Below are 6,663 nucleotides of genomic sequence, written 5' to 3' on the forward strand. Positions count from 1 at the left end.
CAAATGTCCCACAAAATTAGATAGATCACTGAAAATTGAAATTTGCAAAGCTTTGCTCGGGCCTTTGATATCATGCTCAACCTTAAATCTCAGCGTTAAGAGTTATTCTTGCCACGCATCTGTTTTTGAAGTTCCTCAGCATGTTAAGCAATGCATGAGGCCCCGCGGTAGCTCTTGATCAGGGAAATGGAGAAATGATTGTCGTGAACATAAAACTCAGGGCACTGGGGTCAGCTTTCTGTCTGCCTGCAAAGGCAGCTGCTTCCAAGCTCCTCCGTCCTGGGGTTCTGCTCTCTGGTGAGGTGCAAGACCTGGGAGTTTGATCCTGGGGTCCAAGGACCCCTCCTATGTTTGTGGAAGGAATCTAGGGCTTCTGTGAACTTGGATGGGGAAAAACCTATTTATGCTCACCAGCCTCTCACCAAAATGTTAGCACTTCATTTTGAAAAGTGGCAACAAACCACAGTAATTGTATCAGCCCCATTGTCATTGATAGAAATCAGATATATTTATATCATAGTTGTTGCAGATATGTTGAAATAAAGTCTATGCTCATGCTCATTCAAAAGTGGTTGTTAAATCCACTGCTAGAACTTGTTTTGTAAGGCATTAATAAAGAAGCATACATATTTAAAAAAAAAAGCATACATATTACTCTATCACAATTTAAAAATATTTTGATAATAGTATTTCAATATAACTACAATCGTAAGTATCGCAAGCATTTAGAAATATTATTCTAAGGTGTGCATAGGCTTCACGAGACTGCCAAAGGGGTCCCCAGCACGACAGCACTTAAGACAAGAAAAGTGGGATTGCTTAGGGCAGGGAGAACAAGTCAAAGGAGCAACACAGGGCAGAGGGGCTGGGCTTTGATTCTGGCACAGACATAGTTGGATATGGCAAGGAGAGGCCCAGCCCGAGTGCCAGGCAAACCAGAGAGGTCCAGAATAGCCTAGAAGGGCACCACTCTCGGCAGTGCTAGGAAGTACAATCAAAGGAGCCCCAGAGGGAAAGCTCCCCGCCCCTTAGAGAACCTGGGGTCCCTTTGTGAAGCTCTGACTTGGAATTTGGGCAGATCCAAAAACCATTTGTTTTAATCCTGCCTCCATCACTCACTTTGGACAACTTACCTGATCATGAACCTCAGTGTCTCCACCTGTAAAATAGTAATCGTGCTTGCCCAAACATTTTGTTAAATAATTGACTTGTAAATATAATGTGGAACAAAGAAAGCAAGTTACAGAATGATATTCCATTTATGAAAAATGTTAAGTGATGCGAAACAATGTTATGTGATGTTTATAGGTAAAGACTTATGTAGTCAAGTAGAAAAACACGCACAAGAATGATAAATGTCAAATTCAATTTCCTAGTGCTTACATCTGGGGAATGGAGGGAAATAGGTTTGGGAAGTGTACAGGTGAGGGGAAAAAATCAGAAACAAATACAATATTTGATGAAGCTCAGTAGTGGGTTCTTTTTAAAGCTTTATTTAAATGACCTATAATAAGCTGAACATATAAAAATGTACGACTTGGTAAGTTTTGATGTATGGGTACACGCATGAAACCATCACCACTATTAAGATAATGAACACATCCGCCACCCCCAGTTTCCCCATGCCCCTGTGTAATCTCTCCATCCTGCCTTTCCCCATCCCTCACTCCCAGATGATCAATGATCTGATTTGTCACTATCCTACCTTGAGTTTTCTAGAATTTTATATAATTGGAATCACGCAGTATGCACTTTTTCTTTCTCATTTGGATTCTTTCATTCAGCACAATTATTTTGAGATCCATTCATGTTGGCAGGTGTATCAATACTTCATTCCTTTTTACTACTGAGTAGTATCCCATCATCTGGTTACTCTACGATTGATGTATCCATTCCCTTATTTTTTATCCTTTGGATTGTTTCTGGTTTGGGGCTATTAAAATAAACCTGCTGTGAGCATTTGTGTGCAAGTCTTTGGGTTGACATACACTTTCGTTTTTCTTGGGTTAATATCTAGGAACGGAATGGCTAGGTTCCATAATAGCTGTATGTTTGGCTTTTCAAGAAACTGCCAAAATGTGTTCCATTTTGTACCGTTGGAAAATGTATCATGTAACATTTCCATCGGGCATGAGAGTTCTAATTATTTCACATGCTTTCCAGCACTTCATATGGACAGTCTTTTTAATTTTAGCCATTCTAGTGGGTGTGTGGTCCTAGCTCACTGTGGTTCTAATTTGCATTTCCCTAATGAATAAAGATATCGAGCATCTTTTCATACCCTCATTTGTCATCCATGTATCTTCTTTGGTGAAGTAACTGTTCAAATATTTTGCCCATATTTTATTCAGTTACTTGTCTTATTAGTGAGTTGTAAACTTTGAAAAATCTATTTTAGCTAGAAGTCTGTCAGATACATGCTCTGCAACCATTGCCTCCCAGTCAGTGGCGTGATTTCTCATTTTCTGAATGGGGCTTTCTGAAGAGCAAAAAAAATAAATGAATTCCAATGTACTGATTTTTTTCAATTTTTCATAGTTTTTGTGAAATACTTACCAAACTCAAGCATACTAAAATCCTCTCTTGTGCTTTCTTTCAGAAGTTTTACAAGTTAAGACCTTCTATTCTGGTTTATGATTCATTTTGAATTGTTTTGTATATGGTGGAGGTAAGGGTCAATATTTTCTTTCTTTTTCGCATATGGTTGTCTAATTGTTCCAGCATCTTTTGTTAAACATTATACCCTCTCCCTTTGAAATGCTTTGTAATATTTATCAATTTACTAAGTATATGTGGGTCTATTTCTAGATTCACTATTCTTTCCATTCATATGTTTGCATATATTTAGGAAAATACTGCGCTGTCTTGATTAGTATAGCTCTAAACGTGCCCAACAAGGCCACAGTCTTATGCTTGTTTTATATATAATGTCCAGGGTTTTTAGTTGTACTTTGTGGGAGAACGAGGGGAAAGTAGATCTACTCCATCTTCTTGGAAGCAGAAGTCCTGATGTATTTTTAAAAGCTGGGCTCTGGTTCTACTTTCACAAAAACAAACAAAAACACATTTCCCCGTGAAATAGGGGCAGCTTCCCAGTGTCCTTCAAAAGAAATGGAAAACAGGTCTGCAGTAGGAGACAAGAGAATCAGCAAAGTTTAGACCATCCCAGTCCACCTGCTGAGACATTATACCAGAGGCCAAGAGCTACCTGTTTGCTAGAAATGCAAGATAGCGAGATGAGAACAACGGTGATTTCATCCACAGCTGATACAGACCTATCTGTATCTATCTGTCTAAATGGCTAAAATCTGCTTGTTCTTCTCTGCCTCCCCCTCAACTCCAACAAGCATGCACATCTCCACTGTCCACAAACCTTTCAGAGATTCAATTCCCTTCCTTCAATGATTTCACCTCCTTTTCCCAGGCAGAATATACACAATGAACATAGGTACTTCAACTTCCAGCACCAAACTTCCACTACCAATGGCTGCTGTGGCCACTTTGTGTGAATAAGAAAGAAGCACCCTTTCCTCAAAGCTCTTTACTCTCATCTGCCCCCAAACAGTCATGGTTACTATTCAAAATTAGGATGACACTGCAGTCAATAGTGCCCCTTGGATTTGTGAAATGCACAACCTGCTCAACATCTCAGATCCTATGACTCTACCTGTGCCTCCCGCCCTTCCCATCTTCCTTTCTCAGGGTTACTACCTAAGGTCAGTCCTTCCACCTGTGCTCTGCATACCCCTCTCCTCCCATTCTGTCTTCTTCCTCTCCATAAGCTATCCTTGGGCATGGGTCTATTTTGGTCAATCCCTGGCTCCTTCTCATTAATATCTACACAAACTTATGTTTCTCCAATCTTTAAAAAAAAATAATAATAACATCTTCCTTCCAGTATCCTTCTCATTTCCTCACGGGCAATTTCTTGGAAGACTTGTCTATTGCCATTTGTCTCCACTTTCTCTCCACCACCCTGCCTTGCTCCTCAACTCACTCCAAGCTGGCCCCTTCCTACCGTCCAGTGAACCTGTTCTAGCTGATGGCAATGCCTGTTTAGCCTTGGCATTTCTCAGGCTTCGCCTCACTAGTTTCCCAAGAAAACGGATCCAGTTTACAATCCGAAGTGCTCTTCCCTTGCCTTCTGCAACGCCATATTCTCCTGGTTTTTGTCCTAAAGCTACCTGCTCCTCCTCCACCTCTCCAAGTAGAAGAGCTCTCGGGGTCCGCCCTGGGCCTCTTTCCCAAATGGTATTCCCTCCACCAGGCAATATCCTCCATGCTCCGGCTCTATCCTCATCGCCATCCACGAATCTAAGACACAGACTTTCAGCCCAGGCTTTCATTCGAGATCCAAACAAGCACATCCAACGTCCTGCTAAGCTTCTCCAGTAGAGGGTCCCGCAGGCTCAACATGTCTAAACCCTCACTATTTCGCCAAATCTGCTTCTCCTATGTTCCCTACCACTCACCCTGCTGTCAGTCCAGAAGCCTGGGGGTCACTCAACTCTGCATATTTCACACACCCAATCCACCACCGCCTGCCTCCCAACTGTCTCTCCATCCCTCCCTCCTCTGTGCACCATGCCGAAGCCCTAACCCAAGTAACAAAAGTCGAACAAGCCTCCGAAGATGCCCGAGACCAGCTGCGCCCACGTAGCGCTTCGTGCTCCGGAGGCCTCCCGCTTCAGTGTCCATCACTAGGTTTGAACACTCAGGAGGGAATACGCCAGATCGGTCCTGTTCACTGATTTCTAGCGCATCCTCAGTGCCTGGCACCAGTTAGGTCGGTAAATACTCGTCAGAGCGACAGAAGGACAGAAGGACAGTGAAAGACACGGTTCATTCTGTCTGCTGGGCGGCTGGAGCTCGGAGCCCCGGGAATCGCAATCCCCATCCGCCACACACAACATGGCGGCGAAATAGACCTACGTCCCACTTCCGTTTCCGGTACCGAGGCACATCACTTCCTCTCCGGTTGCCCTGGAGCCCTTTGGAAGCTAAGAGTACGGGGAGTTTCTGTACCTTTTCTCTTCCAAATTCTTGCTTCTGCTGCAGCACAGTCTGACCGAGCAGTTTCGAGGCTCTGCCGCCAGCGGCTTGTTGGTGAGAGGGAGACCGCAGGGAGGGCCCTCTGGGGTGTGTGTGTGTGAGGGGCGGTCTGGGGGAGCGAGGAGTGGGGGGAGGTGGCTGGGAGGTAGGTCAAGAAAGTTTATGTTGCAAACCCACCCCCAAACCGGTTATCATTGGAAGTGGCAGATGCAGTTACGTGGGTTACGTGGGCAGAGACGATGCTTAACAGCTATGACTTCATCGCCATAAAATGTGTGTGTGCGCGGAGGGCCTTATAGGCCAGAAAAGCATTTTCTTCTCCTTTAAGGTTTCTGTATTAAATGGGCCCAGCCACCACCTACACCTGCTGTCTGGTAACCTTTCCTCCTGTGTCTGGGGTCATGTCCAGCGTGAGAAGGAAACTCGTTGGTTTTCATTAGTGGCAGGCGCCGTCGTCACACTTCTCGCCCTTTGTTGAAAGGGCAGTGAAAACCCAAGTGCAGGAAGCACTGTTAAAGGTCTGAAAAGGTTACAGGAGACCAGAGCCATTGACTTTTATTTATTTTATTTATTTTATTTTATTTTTTTGAGAGAGAGAGAGAATCTCAAGCAGGCTCCACACCCAGTGTAGAGCCCAACGGGGGGTTCGATCTCAGGACCCCAAGATCATGACCTGAGCCAAAATTGAGTCAGATGCTTAACCGACTGAGCCACCCAGATGCCCCGACTTTTATTTTTTAAACGAAGATCTCTTTTACTTGAAGAAACTTAAGGATTTTGGCATCCCAGGACGTGCTGTGATATCGAAAGCAGTAGAGTTTTTGCCACAGATCAGAAGAGAGATGGTCACCAGTGAGTATCCCCCGACTTGCAGACCGAGTGAGCACAGTCAAGATCTTCTTCGGCAGCCATCTTGGCATTGGAACAGGCTGCAAGTTCACCCTTCTTCAACCCAGTCCTCACATCTCCACATTCAGTTTTGCTTAGTTGTTCATGTTTCTGGCCTGATCAGTTTTTGTTTTTGTTTCTGGCAGGTGCTGTGGAAGCCCCCAGGTAGCTGAGAAGTCGATGGAGTCTTCTTACTGGTACAACTTTCACTATTGCTTGTGTTACAGTGGAAGGTAAAGGTGAGCAGACATTTCTCAAGTGCACTGTTCCCCTAACAGCACATTGCAACTTGACTTCTGGAAGTCGAGAGAATCAGATTTGCCCATTTGTTGTGTGTGACATAGAAAGGACATGTCATCGGATACCAGGAACATAGCTTTTATGCTAATAAAATGCTCTTAAAATTAGTGTGTGGTTTTTGGTAATTAGCATATAATTTTAGTTATCAATTGGTTCATAACAAGCAGACTAATTAGGTACCCCCTGAGTCATTTATCTAAATGACTGTTCTGCTGAATTGTGTTTGTGGGCATTGATCAGAGCTAATGGGGAAAAGGAGATTAAAATGAAAATCATGGGATTAAATTTTTAATCAGTTTGCCCCCTGAACAGTTGTTTGGCATGACATAATGATTGATTGGCTACGTATGCCCACCCGGCAAGGATGTGGCTCTGCTACCCAACTTCTGAACGTAAGAGTGTTTTACGAAAGACTGAATATTT

General features: G+C 43.7%; 1 long non-coding RNA gene across 1 annotated transcript; it reads left to right on the forward strand.

Moving 5' to 3' along the window:
* The first annotated feature begins 4,982 nt into the window (after positions 1-4,982).
* Positions 4,983-6,347, forward strand: LOC123799589 (uncharacterized). The gene is made up of 2 exons (XR_006781656.2): positions 4,983-5,106; positions 6,087-6,347. It is a non-coding gene; the product is annotated as an uncharacterized LOC123799589 (long non-coding RNA).
* The last annotated feature ends 316 nt before the right edge of the window (positions 6,348-6,663 follow it).

The sequence above is a fragment of the Ursus americanus genome, chromosome 24 (assembly GCF_024610735.1).
Source record: "Ursus americanus isolate L20-20 chromosome 24, mUrsAme1.1.p, whole genome shotgun sequence".
In the NCBI taxonomy this organism is placed as follows: Eukaryota; Metazoa; Chordata; class Mammalia; order Carnivora; family Ursidae; genus Ursus; species Ursus americanus.